Raw genomic sequence first — 24,732 nt, forward strand, 5'->3', positions numbered from 1 at the left:
CTTTTGCTGCCAAAACAACCCTGACCCATCGAGGCATGGACTCCACCAGATCCTTTAAGTCCTGTAAGTTGTGAGGTGGGGCCTCCATGGATCGGACTTGTTTGTTCAGCACATCCCACAGATGCTCGATTGGATTGAGATCTGGGGAATTTGGAGGCCAAATCAACACCTCATGTTGTGCTCCTCAAACCATTCCTGGATCATTGTTGCTTTGTGGAAGTGTGAAAGAGTTAAAGAGGCCTCAGCCACCAGGGAATACTGTTTCCATGAAAGGGTGTACATGGTCTGCAACAATGCTTAGGTAGGTGGTGCATGTCAAAGTAGCATCCACATGGATGGCGGGACCCAAGGTTTCCAAGCAGAACATTGCCCAATGTTTGCCTTTTACCCATAATGCATCCTGGTGCCACGTGTTCCCAAGGTAAGCCACGCACACGCACCCAGCCATCCACGTGATGTAAAAGAACACGTGATTCATCAGACCAGGTCACCTTCTCCCATTGCTCAGTGGTCCAGTTCTGATGCTCACGTGCCACTGTTGGTGCTTTCGGCGGTGGACAGGGGTCAGCATGAGGCTTTCCTGTAGCTCAAACAGTAGAGCGTGGCGCTAGCAACGGCAAGGTCGTGGGTTCGATTCCCAGGGAAAGCAAGAACTGACAAAATGTAAAAAGTGTACCTTGAATGCAATGTAAGTCGCTTTAGATAAAAGCGTCTGCCAAATGCATAAATGTAAATGTAAAAGTGGCATGAGCACCTTGACAGGTCTCAATGAGCCTTGGCCGCCCATGACCCTGTCGCCGCTTCACCACTGTTCCTTCCTTGGAGCACTTTTGATAGATACTGACCACTGCAGACCGGGAACACCCCACAAGAGCTGCTGTTTTGGAGATGCTCTGACCCAGTCGTCTAGCCATCACATTTTGGCCCTTGTCAAACTCGCTCAAATCCTTACGCTTGCCCATTTTTCCTGCTTCTAACACATCAACTCTGAGGACAAAATTTTCACTTGCTGCCCAATATATCCCACCCACTAACAGGTGATGAAGAGATCATCAGTGTTATTCTCTTCACCTGTCAGTGGTCATAATGTTATGCCTGATTGTTGTATGACTATAATACATGAGGGGCCCTATCTTGCACCCAGCGCAATTGACTTTGTACACACAACGCATGTGTCATTCCTATTTTGCACCCGCGCAAAGCGCGCTTTTCCCTCCACAGAAGCACGTCGCTAAACTAGTGAATGAACTTGCGCTCCCTGGGCGGTTCAGCGCAAAAAAGGAGGCGTGTTCCGGCGCAAACAATCCCTGGTGCTATTTTGCTGTTCCATTAAACAATTGCGCCACTGACCAGAAAAAAACTAGTCTAAAGTCAGTGGCGCGTTGCGCGTTGTTCATTATGCTATTTTAAGGGCGCATGCTTGACCATAATGTATAGCGTGCACAACGCGCATACACTTTGCGTAATCTACACAGATGCAACAGTTATTTTTGCAAATCATAAATTGTTACACTAAAAAAATATTAACACACGAGATGACGGAAATCATTGTGATGTGCCACGAAGATGTGAAAAAATAGGCATAAATCTAGCTTACAAATGATTCAGGCTAATTGTAATAATTAAGGATAAGACCTGTTTGCCCAATAGTGGCAAGACATATATGTATATAAGGACATCTGACAAATTGGTTTGTCCGTCAAGAACCAGGAAAAAAAATCGACTGAAAAACTGAAAAAACTGAAAGACTGAAAAAAAAAAAAGACTGTGAAATCACCTTTACCATAATGTACAACATTACAACTTCACTTCTCTGTCTTTCACTGCTCTTACAAGAACATCAGTCTCCTCGGCTGTGAACCGCTCCTGGCGTGCGCCTGGTAAATACGCCATAATAATAGCAATCCATAATGGAACTTGCGCACCTGCTTTTAAAGGGAATGTTGGATGACGCTCGGATTGGTTTATTCACGTTACGCCCAAACCACACCTATGAATAATGAAGCTACTTCAGACCAACCCATTTTAGATTTGCGCCGGGCGCAAGAGCCATTTATCCCGCCGGGAAAATAGCAACAGCGCCGAGACCCGCCCACAAAGTTACTTGCGCTTCACGCTTTGACACTTGCGTTTCAGATCGTTAAAATAGGGCCCGAGGTGTTAGTTGTAATTAGTAGTAGTGTTTTTGTATTGTTTGATGTTTTTCAAAAGAAAACTTTATCTAATGCACATATTGCTTGTTTACCCTATTCCACCTATGTAGAAAACCTTTTTATGATGGATATATTATCAGGGACCCCCAAGCTCCCAAAAAATGGGGTGAAATATTTTTTTCCCCAAAAAATAAAGTCATGCCATAGAGGGTTAAATAAGTAATGCTACCGTCCGCTGCCATGGCTCTGAACGAGCAGTCGTTAAAGGATTAGTTCACTTTTAAATAAACTTTTGCTGATAATTTACTCACCCCCATATCATCCGAGATGTCCATGTCTTTCTTTCTGCAGTCCAAAAGAAATTAAGGTTTTGGATGAAAACAGCCCAGGGTTTTTTTGAAATGTGTTGCAGGTCTGAATGACAGGAAAGGATGCATATTTACAAATGACATGAAGTTGACCAGACAAAACATGAAATATTTTGTGTTCATATTGTCTGCAATGAAATACAAGTCAAAGTAAATTTAGAAATCACTTCTTTTTTTTTTTTTATTGCGTTTTCCATACTGTCCCAACTTTTTCTGATTTGGGATTGTAGCATAAATACTGCTCGGTTTCTCGCAGAAACTGATCGTTTCGCTAGATAAGACCCTTATTCATCGTCTGGTATCGTTTGGTTTCGTTTAAAGCCCTTTGAAATTGCACTGAAACTGTCATTTGGACCTTGAACCGTTTGGATCCCACTGAAGTCCATTATATGGAGAAAAACCCTGGACTGTTTTCATCCAAAACCTTAATTTTTTTCGACTGCAGAAAGAAAGACATGGACATCTTGGATGACATGGGGGTGAGTAAATTATCAGCAAAAGTTTATTTAAAAGTGAACTAATCCTTTAATACATTTCAAAAGGGCAAACAGTTGAAGTTACCTTATGTGAGTTGACTCGAGATACAACAAAATGCAAAACTTGCATTTGTCATCCATCACCGTGATAGCAAGTGGACTTTTAATGCTGGAATAATGAGTGAATTAAGCATGCTCGGTAGAGGAATAACATGGAGGGAACTTTCTTGTCAAGGAGGACTGCATGCACCACAGACGGGTACAAAGGAAAAGACTGCTAACTAGAGGCAAGACAAAGAGTCGGGTAGGCAAGACAAATTTCTGCGACTTATTTATTGACTTTGTTAATAACAGTTTGCTGTGGAATATGATCGGGTCCAGTCGGGTCTGTGTAGTACATTTATGGAATTTCTCGTTTCTGCTCGGGTCCAGGTCCAACTTTTCAAATAATAGACGGGTCCGGGTCGGTTCTGTGTAGCACATTTGCGGGTCTCTTCGGGTTCGGGTAAAACATTTTGGACCCATGAAGACCTCTAGTCTGTACTATGTATGTTTTGTTGGTTAATGTTGCAGCAGTTCTCTCATTCAATACAAATTTCTCCTATGGGAGACAATAAAAAGAACCTTGATTATATGAAAATTCAGTAACACTTTACAATAAGGTTGCATTAGTTAACATTAGTTAATGCATTAGTTAACATGAACTAACCATGAACAACACCTCTGTTCAACATTAGTTCATCTTTGTTAACGTTAGTTCATAAAAATCCAGCTGTTCATGTTAGTTCACAGTGCATTAACTAACATTAGCAAGATTTTAATAATGCATTAGTAAATGTTGAAATTAACATTAACAAAGTTGTGCAGTTCATTATTAGGTCACGTTAACTAATGTAGTTAACTAATGTTAACTAATGAACCTTATTGTAAAGTGTTACCGAAAATTCTATTCTATTCTATTCGGGCAAGATTTCGATTCTCAGAGGACCCTAGAGTTACAAAAAATAATAGGAAAGCGTTAAAAAAAAAAAAACGATTTACCTTTAGGGGTACAACAGCTGGTCACGCTCAAAAAGATATTTACTTTATTATCAAAAGGTACCAATATGCTAGATGTGAGGTGACATTTTCCACTTTGTTTTCCCGAGAGTGTAATTTGCTCTGTAATTTTCAATCAAGTGTATCTGTGAAACACCAATTTACCTGACCTTTTTCTTTAGATAATGTTGCCCCACTGGACGCTTGTGTATTTTAAGTCAGTGTTCCTGTATGTGTTGTGTGTGTGTGTGGTGTCTGAGAGGACTCTTGAGGAGACAAACAGTGGTCAGGAAATGGAAGGAGGAAGGAAGATGGAGAGATAGAAGGATTCTTCAGTCTTGAAGCAGAAAGCAAAGCAATGCAGCTGAACTCATTCAATCAACTCTCTTCCCTTCATCTATTGAAACAGACAGAAGTATAGATAGACTCTGTGTGTGGGAGCTCTGCTCTCTGCCCATTCCTCCATCACCTCCGGTCTGCCTGGGTCATCCATCTATTGATGGCTGGAAAAGGATGAGCGATATGAGGCGGAGGAGTCAGTCTGCTACACTAACCAATTTCTCACTGGTGAGTGAACTTGGCGAATCTTGGCAGGAAGACGCATGGAGTGTGTCTGTCTCCTGCCCTGAGGTCCAGAATTCACAATGTGGGTGTTACTATTCAAAGAACACTGGCAGTAACGGTTGTTACAAAAATTGCACAGATGTTTCAAAATCCGCACAACATCTGGGTGTGTGCACATGTGAAGATAAATGTCTCTGTGACTGTGCTGGACAAACAGCGTTTGAGAACGATCAATAAGTGGAGCAACAGTCGATACTCGTAGCTTCCTCTCCGACAAACAACATGTTCTTTTCTCCTCCATCTATCTCGATTTCTACTCTTCTCCCTTGTGCCAAGTCAATCCCTCCATCTTCTGTTTCCTTTGTCTTTCGCCTTGTCTCTCTCCTTTCCACCCCCACCCACCTGCTTGCTCTACTGCAGTGTGCTCTGATTGGATGAAAGCTTGTCTCGAACCACTTTAACTTTGTCCGAGTTGGTTATACCATTGGCTATCTCAAACAGGCCTGGGCAAGAGAAAGAGGGAGGGGCGGGGGTCATTCCCCTCGGTCCAGTACCCGCTGCAGGGAGGGCGCAGTGGGCATGACTTTGCAAGCGAGGCCCAGGCAGACTGGCGGCCTGCCTGGATAGGACTAGATGGAGCCGGACCGGCCTGTTTGGCCTGGAAGCCTATGGAGATTAAGGTTTATTTGATCGGGCACATCCATGGGCAGCTATCCCACAACAAAGATTGGCCCTAAGAGGGTGCCAGGAGACTGCTGAGTCATGTTTTCTTTCTCTTGCTTCATGCACAGATGTGCAGAATCCTGACACGATTACTGTTGTTTCAGAAAGCAAATACTTTCGCAGGTCTTTAATGGATGCCTGATTCCGTCTGCGAGTAAATTGCAACTTTATTCTCATAATTCCAACTCTTTATTATTTCAAAATGAGACTGTAAATTTGACAACTGTAACTTTATTTCTCACTTTCGCTACATCTCACAATTGCAACTTTGTTTCTCATAAATGCAACTTTATTTCTCCCAAACTGTGACTTTATATCTCACAGTTGTGACTTTGTGTCTTGTGATTGCAACTTTATTTTTCACAATTTGACTGTGAGATGTAATTTCGCTGCATTTGCAAAATGTACAGTTGCAACTTTGTTTCTCATAATTCCAATTTTGCAATTCAAAATATATCTTTTATTTTCTCCCAATTGTAATTTTTTTAATCAATGTCGCAACTGTGACTCATAATTCCAACATTATATTTCGTGACTTCATATCTCACAATATGACATGCTTTATCTTGTTTCTCTCACTAATGCAACTTTATTGCAATGCGACCCTCGCTATGTGACGTCATTTGACTTTATATCTCGCAATCACAACTTTGTGGGGTAATAAAAATCTTGACAGTCAGTTGTTACAAGATATATTGTCACAATGCATTTTGTGACATTTTGTGTTATGTAACCATCTTACAATGTACTATGTAACTATTTCTGCTTTGTAACTTTCCCACAATTATAAAAATTCTATTTTTAACTCTCAGGTGGAAAAAAGCTACTATAATATTTAGCTAATTATGTACAGTGATTGAATGCACGTCCATGCTGTCCACATAGTCTTTAAGAGGTAGAGTTTTTACTAGCTCTAAGAGGAGAGTACACTTAAAAGAGAGAATGTGGAATGTGTAATACCTTTCCAACTATAGGATCACACAGATGACTCCTGCTGTGCAAAACCGCTGTTCTTTTACCCGAATTATGATGATGATATCTGGTTGACTCATGAGTTGTGACTATAGAGGGGTGGTGCCACCAACCACTCCCTTTTTATAACACTGTTCTGCTGGGTCATGTTTTGAAGACAGTTGAACAGACGGTTCCAACAGGACGCTGGTGTGACAGTCTGCCACTTGCAGGTTCACTACAGTACTGCGACCATGCATATCAAAGGCCATATCACATAGCTCTTACCTCTTATGTAGGAAATATTCAATTCCATGTTGAATTTGCAGGTTGATCTGTAAGGGACATACAAAAAATACCTCAGTTTAGTGAAAGAATATTACAGTCAAACCTTTATAAAATTGTTTTAAAATGCACGTCTCAGGAGTGTCACAGTGGATCATGTCTGAACTCAATGCCTTTGGCTGACATAGGCACGTCATGATCTTTACTCTACCCCCCATCTCTCACTATGCCACAATCTCTCTCGATCCCTTCATTTATTTCTCTGTGTACTCTGGAATTATTATTTTCTCCAGTTCTAAATCTACCTTAGTCCCTCCCCCCGCTTACCTCCCTCCCATGTTGTCCTCAGATGCCCCGGCCTGACGCCCTGGTTAGCTCATGTTGGTGCTTTTCCTGTGTGTGTGTGTGTGTGTGTGTGTGTGTGTGTGTGTGTGTGTGTGTGTGTGTGTGTGTGTGTGTGTGTGTGTGTGTGTGTGTGTGTATGTGTGTGTTAATGTTTCAGTTTTTTCTTGTGCTTCATTGCATGACAAATATTTACACATTTGTATTGTCAAAGCAAAAGTGGGTAAGGCAATCGTTATTAAAATATAAAAAAGAATATTAAAAGAAAGAAAAAATATGTAAATGTAGGTAATATATTTCCCTACTTGTAAATTGCAGTTTTTCATTATTTGGCATTGTGTCAATTTTTGAAAAACCTGTGTAATTACGTTGGACTTCATTTCATGAAGAACAGAAATCCGGATTTGTCTCATTTCCTTTTTATTTGCATTGTAGGCAAAGTCTAACCTTTTATCTTGTAGAAGCTATGCTTTCCTCTCAATCCCCCCACCACCACCCCCCTCCGCTCTCCGGTTATTCCCTGCTTCCATTTTAATTAACGTTCTATCGCTCTCTCTCACTTTCTCTCTTTTTCTGATGAGGAAGGGGGTGGGAATCAGGGTGGATATCCGCATTGGTTGCCATGGCACCAGACAGCTCCATTTCTACCAATGCACATGAGTAAAGTGTGTGTGTGTGTGTTTGTGAATGTCGGTTTCTTCTGTCAGTCTGTCATTCAGCTGTACTGTGACTAATTCACGAGCTACATTTAGTTTTTTTGTTTCCTAAAACAAAAGTTCAATGACAGATTAAAAAGAGGCAATCAAAATTGACTACAAGCCAAGAAAGTGTGCAGAAGAGGATGGGGATGATCTCAATTTTGTGTTACTTTCCTAAAGATTTAACCTGTTTGGATTTCACTATTTTGGTTTGGTGTTTCGCTTCCATTAAGGGGGCTATTATAAGAGCACATCTGCTGCAAAGCTTTCTATTCCTCTTAGAGCAGTGACTCTGATCTGTTGCTGGCCTTATTCTGGACTTTTCTCCTCCCTCTTCCCAGAAGAGGGCAGTATTGTTTCACAGACTCCCCTTACACAGAATTCTGAACTATGACCACGGATCTGAGGTCTTCAGGTTCAGAGCTATTGATTATGTGGCCCTTGTCACTGTGAGCTGAGAGTTATTACAGTGAGAAATGAAAAAAGCTTCTGGATACTGATGTGTGATCAAGTCCTTCACAGAAAAGCAAGCAGGTATGGGACAGTTTTTCGGGAGAAACAACAAAGAAAAACTTTTCACGGGAGCCACATTTACCATAAATTAAAGAAACTATGAAAAAAAACATCCATATGTTCATATATTTCCAAACGTTAAAAATACCAAGATGCAAATAAAACAAGTTCATACAATATTGTTCATACAATAAGGCAGTTTTTGGTCTTTTCGGGAGAAACAATGAACAATGAAAAACTCTTCATGGGATCCACATCTAGCATAAGCACATTTTTAAAAGCTGGGGCAAGAAACTGGAGAAAAAAATACGACAGTCTGGTTTCATATGTTTTTTGTTAATTCAGGGACACTACATTAAAAATATTGTTTGGAAATACCAAAATGCATTTTAAAAAGTACATAAAATATGCTTGCTTCAGGTGGTTAAAGTATTTTTCAGTAAGAAGATATGCATATTGACCACGACGACAACCCATTTGCCAAATAAATTCCTAAATAAGCATCCCAAAAGTCACGTGTCACTTTGTGTAACTGAATAATTTGCTCAGAGAACAACAAGAAAATATGTTTTTTCTGGTTATTTAGAAATGTTGGAGGCAAAGCCAGTCCATAAAATGTTTGGCAAACAGTTCTGTGAGGAGGTAGCCAATTTCCACAGAAGTGATGATTTTGTTCTCTCGAGCATGGGGCATGAAATGTCACTTTTTCATTTGCAAACAGTTTTTGTGACATTCTTTCTCACCTAAATTAATTTCGCAACTTGGATGTAAACACAGCTAATAACTGTAATAACTGAGCGGGGCCACCGCTTGCTTTTCCTTGAAGCGTAGACACTAAACAAACTTGCAGAGATACATAATGACATCCGCGCGCACACACAAGCGTGCATACTCTACAAGCACATTGACTACACCATAGTGCAAGCGTACAGTACTGTTTTGGGCTTTCGCTTTGAGGATGATCCTCTTCACCAAGTTAAACAAAAGGGCCTCTCCAGCGGCCTGTAAGACAAACACTCTTCCTAGAGAAAACACTGACACAGTTACACTGTAACCCATACTGCGTAAGAGGACGCCCATGCATGCGCACACAGCTGTGCAAAGGCCCCATAGAGAGGTACAACTATGCGGATGTCTTGAGCCCAGAGCAAAGTAAAGACAATAGAGCCTTTGACAGTCTGACTGTTTCTGTATTTCACTACAGTCTAAATGTCTATCTCTCATGTCTCCATTTTCCCTGCAGTTTGTCCTTTCTTTTTCTCTTTGGCCTCAGACTTTCATATAATTTATCTTTTATAAAATGTGTTATTTTTACTCCACGAATTTTCAGAAAACGATGCATATTTCAATTCGATTTTAATTGTTTCAAATCAGTTCAAAGAGGTTGAAAATCATTGGACAGATCGAGAATTTTATTGATCCATTTGTTTGATCCTTCTATTTTTGGCTTTACTAGATATGTTAGAAAGTGCTCGCTACAAGTAGGTTTAAAGGAATATTCAGCATTCTGTACAAGTTAAGCTCAATTGACTTAACTTGTTGCATAACGTTGATTACCACAAAAATTAATTTCCACATTAAATACTCACTGTTTCAATAGCATGATCACAAGATGTAAACACTGCGTGATAACATGATTTCAGTTTGAAAATGAAAAAAGATTACGTCTAAAACCGTAAACAGGACTGTAAACACCACAACAACAACTTTACAGGTCAAATAATACAAGTTTTAACTAAAGAATTGCTTTTATAAAATTAAGCATCACTTTTTTCATTCGCTTTTAAAACTTCAAAAATTGGCCCCATTTACTTTTGTATTCAATTGTAGGTGTCTAAAAGCATGTCTAAATAACATAAAATTTACATTTTTAATCAACATTATGCAACAAATGCAGTGATTTGAGATTAACTTGTGCTGAACCCAGAATATATTCCTTTAACTGGACAACACAAAGAACCAAATTGCACAAAACATCTGTGGGTTTTTAGAGGGAATGAACTGGGTTTCCACCCTAAGAGGCCTCTCTGGGTAGGTGAGTATGTTAATGTATGTCTCTGAATGTATGTGCATGAGCACTGTAAACATACAGTGCTGCTCTGAAAGCATTGCACCCTGTGACCCTGGAAACTGCTGCAGTGCAACAAGTTCATTCATATACATGCGTACACATACACTCAGCGGAGGCCTCTCTGGGAGGAAACACACATGCCTTCACCATGTGACACTGCCAACACACACACACACACATACATGCACATGTTTGGCTCCTTCCTTTCCTGAGCGGCAGACAAATGCAGGGAAAACACAGACCACCTGCTAATTACTGCGCTAGTAAAAACAATTTCTGTCCATTAGGGTGAAGTCATATGTCTATTATATAACACTGATCATCATGCTGAAAATGGAGTAGGTTTGAATTTAGAACAAGCACATAAAACAGTTCAAAAGGAAAACCATCCCAGACACTGATTGTAATCTAAAATATATTTTGGTCAAGTAAAAGACATTCTGTGGCTCTAGATCTCCAGTGAATGGTGAAAAAAAGAGAGGAATGAAGAAAAATATCCCTCAAAGAGTTGCTCAATGAAACTGTGTCCAGATGTCCTGAAACTTTATCAACATATATGTTGCCTGTCAAGTTACATTCCAGGCCTGTTCTTTCTCTTTCTGGCTTGAGAACGGACACCTCAGTCATTTACCTGTTCAAGAGATCCCACAGCTCTTTCATTGTTACTGGTATTCTGGCTTCTCAGTTACCACTGCAATTGATTGTCATAAGGGGAGTTGGGTTTCCAGTCTCACATTGTCATATTTTCTGACTGAAAATAGGAAGCCTTTTGAGAAACAAACTATTCCAGATGTCTCTTCAACCATTATTATGAATGATTTATCAGAGCATGTTATTATTCAAAAGGAAAAAAAAAAACTGTCTTCGTAATATTTAATTAAAAAAAAAAATAAAGAATTTCCTTTTAAAACTTCCTAACTTTCCATTTCTGCTCATGTCACTAATCTCAAAAGGCTTCTTTTTTTCATTCAGAAAATATGAGAAAATGTGAGACTGGAAACCCAACTCCCCTTATGACAATCAGTTGCTGAGAAGCCAGAATACCAGTAACAATTATATAATGTTAACAAACATAAAAAATAGCTGCTTTAGCAAACGTTTATTCTTGTCTGTAACACTTTTTTATCATCCAATCAATTCCCAGCATATTTTTTTTTTCATTGAATATTATTTCTCTTAGAAATACAAACTGTAGGCTACTAAACTGTTAACATCGACATGAATTCCTGTTACTTCTATAATGACACGTACATTATAGAGGTAACGTGTTGTGAACAGCTGGACAGTTGAGTACAGTGCATGTTTTGTGTGCTACAAACGCCGGAACGCATTGGGGGTTTTCTGTTTTGATTGAGGATGGTGTTGTTTAAATGGCACCAAATTAAGTAACTAATCAGCTTTTACAACAGAAATTAATCAAAAACTTTTCTTCAAAAATTAAATTAATTTCCTATCATCACTGTAAAGCTGCTTTGAAGCAATCAGTGTTGTAAAAGCACTATATAAATGAAGGTGACTTGACTACATGGCTCTGGACTTCTACATAAGAAATAATAAACACAGCCGGTCACTAGCTTTCTTCAATTGCTTTGGCTGACTTTCATATACGGTCTCATTCTGTCATGTGTAATGTACACAGAGAGGCACTCTCATGTTTTGCTAAGAAATGCTTAAAGTCTAACGATGTGTTAAGAGACATTTCTGCTGGATAACGTGAACAAAGACAAGGTGACCATTTCAGATCTGCAAAATAAACCTTTTCAGCTGCATGACAAAGGGAACACGAAAGACTTACACAAGGATGTCATAAACAGATGTTTCTAAAGCATGTGCTGTGCTCTGACGTTTCATAGACCATTTAATTTGCCGAAATTAATCCATGAATTAACACTGGAATGTGATTTCTCTCTGTGGTTGGATTTACTACACAGAAGAACGCCTGGAACGTGTTCTGCGGCACCTCCCTAGAGCAGTGCTGCAGGAAGCTGGAAGAAAACCGAGAGTGTGCTATTTCCAATTCGTTTCGCTGCTGTCTGTGTGTTTCTCATAGAAAAGAAGAAGAAAAAAGAAATGTGATCTCTTTAATATGTATATAGAATAGTATATAAGAATATAATAGTTGTTCTACCAGACAACATTGAGATTAAATTGAGAGCCATTTTGTTTTCTTAAGTTTGCTGCGTCTCTACTGCTGCTTTTCTTCGGAGAAAAAAAAGTATAGTATCTCAATTTCAGAAGATGGTCACACATTGCAAAGATTTGTTAAAACATTAAAAAGTCAGTGATTTCAATTATCTTCTCCTTAGGAAATACCTTTTAGTAGAAAAATCTAAGACAAAACTGAAGGTTTAATCAAACATTAGCACACATTAAAATTGTGGTCAATATGATAAAATAATCTTCTTGTTAAGGATAATATTCAGTTTTGTCGGAATAAATAAAAAATAAAACACTACAAAATCAATCATTTTTTATGCTACAGGTTCATTTGGGCATCACACCATCATAATGCACAGTACAGAAATAGTGTTTTTAAAGATTAAAGAACTTTGACTGTTAGATGACACCACTGCTAATCGTAATGTAAAATAGGGGAAATGAGCATAGAAAATACAATAAATAAATAATAATAAAAAAACAATGAATGTTTTCCAATAAGGTATACCAATATATCAAATTACAGAAAGAATTCCTGAGCTATGAAAGAAAAACCTCTTGATGTTTCTCAGAATTGTCATTGTGTATTGAAAAAATAAAAATAAAAAGGACAAAACACTCATTTGCGTGACTGTCAGACCATATTTTCATATGTGATAATTTGCATCACAAAAGCCTATAATGCACAACCATAAATATAAACATGCCTGAGCTCTGTGAATAAAGAGCAAAGGAGAAGTGAAGAACTGTGTGTTCTTGTCACACCATTTGTCCCTAAGAAGCTGTGAGTGTGTACCATTCTACTCCTCCAGTCTCCAGTCACAGAGTTGACCCTGCCTGACCCCTGCAACTGTGGCAATCCACTTCCTGTCATTCTTTGGACTATTCTGGGATGCATGTAGATGCACTATTACAAACTCTGTAGCACCATTCACAACCATAAACTCTAGAATAATTGTAGTAAGGGAAAATCTTTTTGTCACCATAGCAGCAGCCTTCCTCTCAATACCCATAAAATCTAATGAGAAAAAACCCAACCAAAGCTATAAGAACACTGTCAGGACTCTATAGCGTAATTTACAGCACACAACTTCTGATCTATTTCTAGATGGAGAGTTGTGTCCCTCTTTTGGTTGGAGGCACAGGGAGATAAACAGTATCTTTAATAGACGAGAGTGTGACTGTGTGAAAAAAATAGATGGTATTTTTACACTGCTGGGTCAGACTTAGCCCAAGGCATCTCTGTCTCACTCTCTCTTTCTACATCTACAACACGACTAAGCGAGTCAGATTCAAAGTCTCGCTTTCTGTTTATCTGTCCTGTTTTCTTCCAAATCTCCTCCTGATCTACAGCTCTTACATCTGTCAGCTACTTACATCATTATTAATGTTTGTGTTTAGTAGGGCTGTGCGATATTGAAGAAAAATGCGATATGCAATACCTTGTTAAATAATGCGATATGCGATATGATATTGCTTTAAGTGTGTAAAATCTATTTAAATTATATTAAAAAATATATTTTTAAACACTGAGAATGATACCATTTATGCGTTTCACATTCTTTCTGGGAAAAGAAAGCATCGCTACAACTTCTGAAAGTGACCAGCAGTGTTTTAGCAAAAATGAATGTCACAAATCTGACCATATAATTTTAACATCAATGTAAACAAACAAAAAATGTAATGAAATAAACTCTTTTCTTGACTTGGTAATATATAGTTAAATCAACCTAAAACTTAACATCAAGAACATCCAGGTAAACAAACACACCTGAACTAGAGGTGGACGATTATTTTTGTTATTTTAATGTATCTTTGTTATTAAAAATAAGAACTTAATAAAGCTACAAATATTATTCAGCCAAGAGCACTGAGTGATTTCCTCTTGTTCTTTTGTTGTTTGACAGACAGCAGCAGGTTTACGCAGGGTTCCTACGGGGTTTGAAAAAGTATGGAAAAGTATGGAATTTGATTTGAGTAATTTCCAGGTCTGGAAAAGTATGGAAAAAATAAATCTGAGTATGGAAAAATATTTATATTTCCAGACTATTGTCCCTATTTCATTTTCTAAATATAAAATTAATAATTTCTAAATATATATAATAAATATATACACAAACGTTTTTTTCAATGAATGAAAAACTTGTAGCCTAGCTATGGCAGTAAAGGTCAGACCTGTGTGTTCCTTCCTTTTCACAGTTCAACAGTGGTTAACACAGCACTTTGTAGTTTGAGAAAGCAAGTTGGGTTTGAGGATAAAACAGAGTCGATGGTGGAGTTCTTAAAGGAATAGTACACCCAAAATGAAAATGTGTCATTTATTCACCCCCATGTCTTTCAAAACCATTATATTTTAAATCTGAGAGATTTTAGTCCCTTTATTAAAGGACTAGTTCACCCCAAAATGAAAATGTCCTAATCATTTACTCACCTCAATGCCATCCAAGATATCCATGACTTACTTTCTTCAGTGAAAGATAAATTAAGTTTTTGAGCAACCAACTGAGTTGGTTGCCATTTTGGATGGCATTGGGGTGAGTAAATGATTAGGACATTTTCATTTTAAGGTGAACTAATCCTTTAAATATCTTCATGTGTCCAAGATTTCCAAGATTAACAAAAGTCATATTAGTTTAGAATGACATGAGGGTTAGTAAATTATGATAGAAATTTCATTTTTGGGTAAATTAATAATCCTTTAAAAAAATTGTGACTAATTTAGCATTTTGATCGTTAAGGTCACAAAAGGCAATATTTTAATATAGGATTTCAAAATATTAGATAGCCTACATAGAGGTTTTGACTCAGAGTGTAACAGACTTGTCGGTGCCGATAGCATTGTGGGTAAGTGGTTCGCCATGTAGTGCTGTTGTGCTTTGGGAGACCCGAGTTCGAGTCCTGCCTCATGGAATTTTCCCAATCCCGCCCCCCTCTCTCTCCCACCTTACTTCCGGGCTAGCTACTTTCCTATCCTAATAAAAGGCAAAAACGCCAATACTAAATCTTTATAATGTAACACTTGTTAGCAGTTGAATTTGAAAACAATTTATCAGAACAAGTTAAATATGGTCGGAAAAAGTCTGGAAATTCGAGCCTGGAAAAGTATGGAATTTTGAAATGAAAATTGTGTAGGAACCCTGTTTACTGTATTAGCAGGCTGTCACTTTAAGACATAATGCACGGATCCTATTGACACGCATTTGGTTTCTTTCCCCAACTGATATCGTTCACTTAAAGCATAACCGACTGTATTTACATGAATACTCATCAAGACAGCCATTTTGACATAACTGTGTGTGTGTGTTTGACATTTCGAGTGAGTAACAAGACACAAAACAGAACTGAAGGGATAACATGCTTTAATGGTTTTTCGCAAGTTATTGCGTTTAATAACTCTTGTGCCCAGTCTATTCTCTGCTATATGCGTCAACCTAAAACGTACACTTTTCACAATGTTGAAGTAGCATATTAAAATCATTAAGATATTGCGTGCCGCTGCGATATGCATATCGCGATATGTACATTTGCGATATTTCGATCATTTCGATATATTGTGCAGCCCAAGTGTTTAGCCAATTATAATGAGGTCACAAAGTCTACTCCTCATGCAATAGATTTTACAGCATTTTATTGTGGCATATGGTAATTAACATGTGTCACATTAACTTTTGTTAAAGGGATAGTTTACCCTGAAATGAAAATAAAGCCATCTTTTGCTCACCCTGCTGTTGTTCTAATGCCCTATGTCCTTCTATCTTTTTTGGACATCAAAAGCAGAAATTTTTAAAATAGTCCTGCACGCGCGCCTTCCTATAAAGGCACTGAATAGCAACCAGGCTAAAACATTACAAAAATGATACAAAAGTATCACGTAATGATACAGTGAAACGCGCACCATATATGGAAAATGTTCAGGAGGCATGCTATAATTTTTGCGAGAAAGAAACCCTATTATTCAGTCTAAATACTGAGCTCGGCCTACGTTACTCTGCGTACGTTCCTGTGATGAGTGCGAGACGAAATAAAAATTTCTGCTTTTGAGGTCCGAAAAAAGCCAGAAGGAGCGCATTAGGGCATTAGAACAACAGCAGGGTGAGTAAAAGATGGCTTTATATTCATTTCAGGGTAAACTATCCCTTTAAGTATACGATCTTAGATTAACAGTACAAATGAAAGACACATTACCGTCCAAAAGTTTGTGGTCATTAAGATTAGTCTATCTTTTTTTTCTAAAGAAATTACCGCTTATTCAACAAGGATGAATTGGTCAGAAAAGGAAAGACATTTTTAATGCTACAAAATATTTCTATCGCAAAAATTGCTGTTCTTTTAAACTTTCTATTCAAAGAATCCTGAAAAAGAACAACTGATTTCAAAATTAACAATAAAAAGAAATGTTTCTTGAGCTCCGAATCTACATATTAGAAAGACTGGAGAAATGGCTGCTGAAAATTCAACTTTGACAATAAAATTTTAAAAGATGTTAAAATTAAGTCATTTAAATTTATTTTAAAGTTTACAAAATTACAATTTTTTTCATTCACTCTTTATTTAACCAGGTTAAAAACTTATTGAGATTAAAATCTGTTTTACAAGAGTAACCTGGCCAAAAAAAGCAGCTACAATAACATACAGATACACATCAAAACACAATCGCAATTTCCCAAAGGCTAAAACACAATCTGTAAAAAGTAACTTAAACTGATGGAAGCATAGTACGTTTTAAGATTAATTATTCCAAGCAGAAGCAGCATTATATTTTTCCTAGCTCTGTTCGAACCTGAGGAACTTTAAGATATAACAAATCATTTGAACACAATTTTACTGTATACTTGATCAAATAAGAGACTTCTTTCAAAAAATTTTTTTTTTTTTTACTTTTGAGCTGTATGCTCTGTTCAGTTTCTGACCATATAGAAACTAAAAACATCTGGGATCTGTCATAATGGCAAATCGAAAACCAGATCCTCAATGTATTTTCAGCATTGCTGACCTTCTTTAGACACACCCTAATTTAAATACAGACTGTCAGACTTCATCTAGCTCAAACAATTGCATACACTCCTTTGTGCACAGGATTTTTTTGCACAGGACCGTCAACTAACTTTACATGTGTTGATAGTTGAGCTTCAGTCGGCATATTCTTCTCTTCTGAATTTAGCAAGCAAAATGCAAAGCGCTTGCTAATTATGGATTGAGCAATATGATGCTTGTTTTTTTTTTTCTTTATAAAGGCAACCACAAGTAGTGGACCCTAAAAGGATTAAAAAGTGGATAACATAATTCAATTGAGATAATAATAAAAAAAAATACAATAGTAGTTTGTTTGTTTAATCAAAGCAAATACAACTGGGAATACATGTGCCTGAACAAAAGCGCATTGGCTACAGGTGCAACTCTTTCTTTCTCTTCCTATGAACTAACAACAGAAAGCAAGCAGAGACAGAGTAATAGAATATGGCAAAAAGAGAAAGAGAAAGAGAGAGAGAGAGAGGTGGGAAAAGGCACTTTCGGTCAGTTCACATGAGGCATGACGGTTTTGGCAGTTGCTCTGGGCAACATGCCATTGTTTACATGTGGGAGGGATTAAAGCAGCTCTGAGCAACGCCATTGGCTAAGGTCAAGTTACACTCTATCAACAACTATTTTGAAATCTTGTGGTGAACCCAGCAGTGCTTGCAATTCATCTCACGGAGCCTGAAATGTAAAATTAAAATAGTTTAACTAAATGGTCGCAAGTGCCATGAAATTATCAGACCTCAATTTTAACAATGTTGTGAAACTGACATAATTGTGTTCATACACCTCAGCAGAAGATCACGTGGTTCTTTTTTAAATAGCAATAGTTCATTTAGATCATATATGCAGATGATTTCTCAATTATATATGAACAGTGAACACTGTGGTTTATTTTTTTACAAGGCAGAATGTGAAATCTTTAGACATTGCGTAATAGCGCATGAAGACAAAAGTAGAGCAAAGGTAAGGAGGGGAGGAGAGTATTTACAAAAATCTCACGGACACTAACAACAAATAAAAAACACATTTGCACCATCATCCATTCATCAAGAAAAACAAAAATATTTCGCTTATTTCCAAACTCAGATTTGCAAGAAGTACCATAGTAAATATATTCTAATCTAATGGGTTCTCCAGGTGTCATCTTATTCAGTTTAGCCACTCAAAACAGCATCCAACCAAGAACACAGCCTGCCCGTAATCTGAACTTTGACCTCTGAAGGACCAAAGTCCCTCATGACCTCATCGTCTCCTTTCACAAACACAATGGGAGTCATCGTGACCTCTCGCTCCTTGGTATGAGCAAGCTGAGCAAAAACATGAGAACTAATCAGATTAAAAAGAGGAGGAAAAGGAGGATATCAGACACAACAAGAAACACTTTTTTAAATCACAGGTGCCGCCTTGGTTTGATTTTGGCCTATTTTTCTCATTCTCTCTTAGTGTTACAGAGTAAAGCGATGAAGACTTGAGTTGGTGGTTTCATCAAGTGCTGACAGACAGATTTGTGAACGAAGCAAGTGTTGAAAAAGCAAACTATATGACCAGTGGTGTGTTTGTGCGCGCAAGTGGTCAGTATGAGGGGAGGATGATGACTGAATGACCTTCACATGTGCCTGTTGTTATTTTCCATAGGGGTCAGCCACTAAGAATGCACGGCATGCAAAGACCGCATGTGTCTCTCTTCCTAGTAAGCCCTTTTCTCTCCCTCATTCTCAGTCTGTATCTCTACCTCCCTTTTCTGCTCATTGAGTCTGTTTTCTTTTTGTCGTTAATCAGTTTCTCAGCCACAGATTCGTTCAGTCTCCATAAACACAAAAGTTGCGATAAGAGATTGAAATGAAGTTTAAAAAGTATGGCTATTTTAGGCTGTTTCCCCTCAGGATATCCTTTTGGACATGCTGTATATTATTTTCAAACTCTAGTGCAGATTACACCCAACCACCCCTGAACCCGCGCATACTTGTACAGAAAGTTACCCAACAACTTTTGCAGGCTGTGCACACATTGCTAATGCAGCATAAGCATAAACAACTCAAAGCCCTTTAGAAAGTAACTGATGAGCGATTATATGGATTATGGAGTGATAAGAATGAATCAGAGGTTTTTCTTGCGACGCTTGGTTTATCAGTAAGTCGACAGCATATGCAGACAGCTGTGAGGAACTGCTTTGATGCCATCTGAAACTATGTCTCTGTGTGTGTGCCCCCTCAAAACACTAGGGAGTGAAAGAGAGAGAGAGTCTCTATTTCTGGATGCAGTAGATGTCGGGACGTCTGAACAAAGGAGACATAGACGAGGAAAAAGACAGCAGCTGAGTCCATCATACACTGCAGCAGTGAGCAACCCCTCCGTTAGGATTAATACACATCCACAACACACATGCAAACATTCCAGATGAGTGTACGACACACACACGCATGCATGCATACAGACTCATATGATATTCATTCAAGTATATAGCATAACTCACATGCTGCACATGCACATGGATCCCAATATTTCTCACTTTTACAGATTTTATATTGTCTATTGTGTCAACAGTACTTCTATCAAGTATGTACATGCAAATCAAACATTCTTGCCTGCATAAATAGTTTGTTTACCCTTCTAAACTGATCGTAAGCCTCCCAAAGTGGAATAGTTACATTTTCGCCACACTTAGATGAAGAAAACCTGTGTGCTAACTTTAGACCCTCCTATTGCCATAAAGTGAAAAACTGTACCGAGAAAAACATGCTCATGGTATCAAAACCTAACCTCACAAACAAACACACACACACACACGGCACTCAGCCAGACTCCAGAAATCTACTTACCCACTATTCCACAACTTCAGCCGTCTGTTCCGTTTCGGGACCGTTCTTTATAATCATACAGCGATATCTGAAAAAACATGTACAACACACTGCTCTGCTCCTCTATTTCACTTTACTTTCTTTCCTATAGGAGTCAGTTAAATCCAGTTTCAACCTCCAACCTGAGCAACAATAAGAGCGAGAGAGAGAGTGGTAGAAGCTAGTGAACGCTCCAGACACAAACGCTCAGTGAAAAGACCACTGCCACTTTTCTGCATACTCTTCCACCCCCCACCTTCCTCTGCTCCACTCTCCTCCCTCTCAGAGACTCAGTCCTGTAGCAGAGCATAAGCCATCTGGTACAGTCCAAAGTCCACTGCAAATGCAGCGTGTGTGCATGTGAGAGAGAGAGAGAGAGAGAGAGAGAGAGAGAGAGAGAGAGAGAGGAAGAATTAAAATGTACTGTTTGCACTGTATTGAGTTTGCATCCCCACAGCGTGTGGAGTTATGTGAGCACACATAAATATGTCTGTGTTTTTCTGAGAAAGGACCAATGGAAGTCGTGGCTTACTTGGTGCATTGGCAAGAAAAGACATGGGGGAAGAAGAAGAAATAAAACACTTTTTAGTAACTTAGTAGTTCTATACATGTGTTAGTTTAGTGGTACAGTACAGCTTTTAATTAACGTGCATGGGGCATGACGCTTCTTTGTGTATTTATTTGTCTATTGCATGTTTGTTTTCTTTTAAGGTGCAACTTAAAACCCTACGGTTCCTAACTTTGTTTTGGGGGTCTCCTTCAATAGATTTACATGCATCCAAGATAAAAAAATGTTTTTTTAATTTTGTCATAATATACATTGCACAGTCACCTCATTTCTCATAGTGTCTCAAACGGTTCAATAAATTTGGCTTGCTGCACGTGACGGAAATGAAACAGCCATTACCATATCTGAATTTCAGCTCCAGAGGCTTCCTTGTACACGGTGATATGAACAGTAACGATGGTGCCAGTTTTACCATATCAATAACATCCTTTGAAAGTGCATACATAGTAAACTTTCATAGCGCAGAAAACGACGTCTTCTCATGTCGACAGCGCTACAAAAGTGCTTGAGGGTGGGTCAAAGTAGATGTTCATGGGCACTCAATGAGGACTATGTTACAAACCTATGTAGATTCGTGCAAGAAGTAAGAGTGGAATTTCTGAAGACTCATTTCAGGCAGTTCAGAATTGGTTCTTTCCTTTGCTAGACAATAACTCCGTTTATCGAACACTTTGATCTTTGAAACTTTGTAGACCTTTTACACTCACAAATAGCTACTGAATAACACTACACGAAAGCTAATATCCGAAAAAGCATAACAAGGGCACAAAAAAGCACAGGATACGATATTTAAAAAGATAAAAGATACATTTTATTCTAAGGATTATTTATTATTTTCTAAAGATAGTTTATTGGCTTACTCAATAAATATATATTACAATGACTACATAATACATTAGTATATATAGTACAATATATATATACTTCATAAGATCACATTCATGTTCTTAAAGGGGGGGTCTACCGCTATTTCATGCATTCTGACTTATTTACACTGTTACAGAGTTCGATTCTCATGCTAAACATGGCTAAAATTTCAAATAATTAGTAGGGATGAATCAAGATTTTCGAATTTTCGATTAGTTGATTTAATTATAGAATATCGAATATGCTGTGCGATTATCATCTAAAAAGATCCCCACGTTTTCGGTGCTGATGTGGAGGTGACGCGTTCATTTTAGGCTTCTCCTTTTTATATATTAGACATTAATTAATTCATTCATTAATTAAAAGAAACTGAGATGTGCTGCGCTGGTGGAAACAACAGGAGACCACGCGACTGTCAAGACTGGTTTGCACGGTGTTCAGAGTCCGCGCCAGCAGCAGCAGTAGTAGCAGTGAGCGCTCCTTCAGCTCACTTCATTCGATTTCTCTGATCAGATATCTATCCGATTGTGAAAAGACCATTTACTATGCCTTTTGAAATTCTTTCAAGACAGATTAATATCCGATCACTCAAACAAACCAATTCAGAAGGTGGTCTGGGACGCATTTCAGAGGAAACTGGACGAAAAGTGTAAATGCATCTGGATATTTAAACCACATAAGTAAATCTTACTCCTGGTAAATAATTTTTTTTTTTTTTTTAAGTGTGAGAGGGTGTTATAGGGCTATACACTCACCTAAAGGATTATTAGGAACACCATACTAATACTGTGTTTGACCCCCTTTCGCCTTCAGAACTGCCTTAATTCTACGTGGCATTGATTCAACAAGGTGCTGTAAGCATTCTTTAGAAATGTTGGCCCATATTGATAGGATCGCATCTTGCAGTTGATGGGAGATTTGTGGGATGCACATCCAGGGCACAAAGCTCCCGTTCCACCACATCTCAAAGATGCTCTATTGGGTTGAGATCTGGTGACTGTGGGGGCCATTTTAGTACAGTGAACTCATTGTCATGTTCTAGAAACCAATTTGAAATGATTTGAGCTTTGTGACATGGTGCATTATCCTGCTGGAAGTAGCCATCAGAGGATGGGTACATGGTGGTCATAAAGGGATGGACATGGTCAGAAACAATGCTCAGGTAGGCTGTGGCATTTAAACGATGCCCAATTGGCACTAAGGGGCCTAAAGTGTGCCAAGAAAACATCCCCCACACCATTACACCACCACCACCAGCCTGCACAGTGGTAACAAGGCATGATGGATCCATGTTCTCATTCTGTTTACGCCAAATTCTGACTCTACCATCTGAATGTCTCAACAGAAATCGAGACTCATCAGACCAGGCAACATTTTTCCAGTCTTCAACTGTCCAATTTTGGTGAGCTCATGCAAATTGTAGCCTCTTTTTCGTATTTGTAGTGGAGATGAGTGGTACCCGGTGGGGTCTTCTGCTGTGCGTGTTGTGGCTTCACAAATGCTTTGCTGCATACGGTAACGAGTGGTTATTTCAGTCAAAGTTGCTCTTCTATCAGCTTGAATCATTCGACCCATTCTCCTCTGACCTCTAGCACCAACAAGGCATTTTCTCCCACAGGACTGCCGCATACTGGATGTTTTTCCCTTTTCACACCATTCTTTGTAAACCCTAGAAATGGTTGTGCATGAAAATCCCAGTAACTGAGCAGATTGTGAAATACTAAGACCGGCCCGTCTGGCACCAACAACCATGCCACGCTCAAAATTGCTTAAATCACCTTTCTTTCCCATTCTGACATGCAGTTTGGAGTTCAGGAGATTGTCTTGACCAGGACCACACCCCTAACGCATCGCCGCAAAACCCAAATGAAACTGAAAGTAGCCAAGTCTTGGATGCTCAAAAACACAATCATCTTCATTAAAACTAATGAAACTAAATGATCTCACCAGTGCTTAGGTCACTCTTTCTCCTATTGCGGTATTTGATCTCATCTTGAGCTGATGATAAATAAAATTTAGCTCTTATCTGTTGCTTTCGTTGACGTGAACTCCGTTAAATGTGTATATAGCGCGGAAATTGAAGATCAGATTTATATTCATTTTGAGGAGAGGTGTAAGGTAAGACAAACTGCATGTTTTTTATTTTTATTTAGTTTATTAGTAGATTGTACAGCCGTTTCGTTTGCGAGTGCCGTTGCAAGCAGCAGCAGCCTGCCTCAGCATGTCAAACATGCCTTTTTACTGTGGTGGTGAAACCAACATTGTGATAAGCTTGAAGTGTTTTATATATATTGACTTTATTATAGGCACAAGTCAACTGTTGATTTGAGAGGCTAAATTGATCAAACATGTGGTTAACTCACTGTCGGCCGCTGGCCACTTGGTTGTCACTTTGAAAAACAAAAACTTTAATTTTAACAAACAAAAAAGGCTCCAAACATTTTTCTAAATTAACTTAATAAAGAAACTAAACTAAATATAACTACATTAACATTAAAAACAACTATTTGTTGTGAACTATTTTAATGGCTGCAACAGTGTGTAATCGGGAGGATAATTTTTTTTTTTTTAACACGGGCTCCAGTCGGACTCGGGCAGAGAATTTTGATAAGCTGTCAGACACGGGCCGAGCTAGGGCCTAGATTTGAGCGAATTCACAACAGGCTCGCTCTCACTTGTATCTAAGGTAAATCAACACTAGTATCATCCCTTACATGTATGTTATTGAACTAATGACATTGTAATCGCCTAAAACGTTGGTTACTTTTCTTCCTGAACAAGTGCGCACCAGAGTGTTGCTTTCACATTCACAGGAATCGCAGCACAGTTCGAGAGCAACCGAACTCAGGTTATGGGTTCTCTGGTTCGGTAGGCTACCTCAGTGCGCACCAAGCTCTGTATGACAGCTTTCAGATTAGCAATATTTCATGCGAACCGTGCCCCATTTCAAACTAAAATGTCAGTGTAAAAACGCCCTATAAGACAACTGAAGAACAACACATTGTGTCTCAAGCACACTGCAGACTTGCGTGGCATATAACGGTTACGATAACTTGAGACAATGTCAAATAACAGCCATATGTTTCAGCATGTTACAATAAT

The 24,732-nt window shown here is 38.5% G+C and overlaps 1 long non-coding RNA gene across 1 annotated transcript; it reads right to left on the reverse strand.

Moving 5' to 3' along the window:
* Nucleotides 1-3,461: 3,461 nt before the first annotated feature.
* On the reverse strand, nucleotides 3,462-20,319 carry LOC307125226. Its single transcript, XR_013816341.1, has 3 exons — nucleotides 20,178-20,319; nucleotides 6,562-6,608; nucleotides 3,462-3,598 (listed from the first exon to the last, which is right to left on the reverse strand). It is a non-coding gene; the product is annotated as an uncharacterized lncRNA (long non-coding RNA).
* Between the last annotated feature and the right edge of the window lie 4,413 nt (nucleotides 20,320-24,732).

This window comes from Gobio gobio (genome assembly GCF_949357685.1).
Source record: "Gobio gobio genome assembly, chromosome: 4".
Lineage (NCBI taxonomy): Eukaryota > Metazoa > Chordata > Actinopteri > Cypriniformes > Gobionidae > Gobio > Gobio gobio.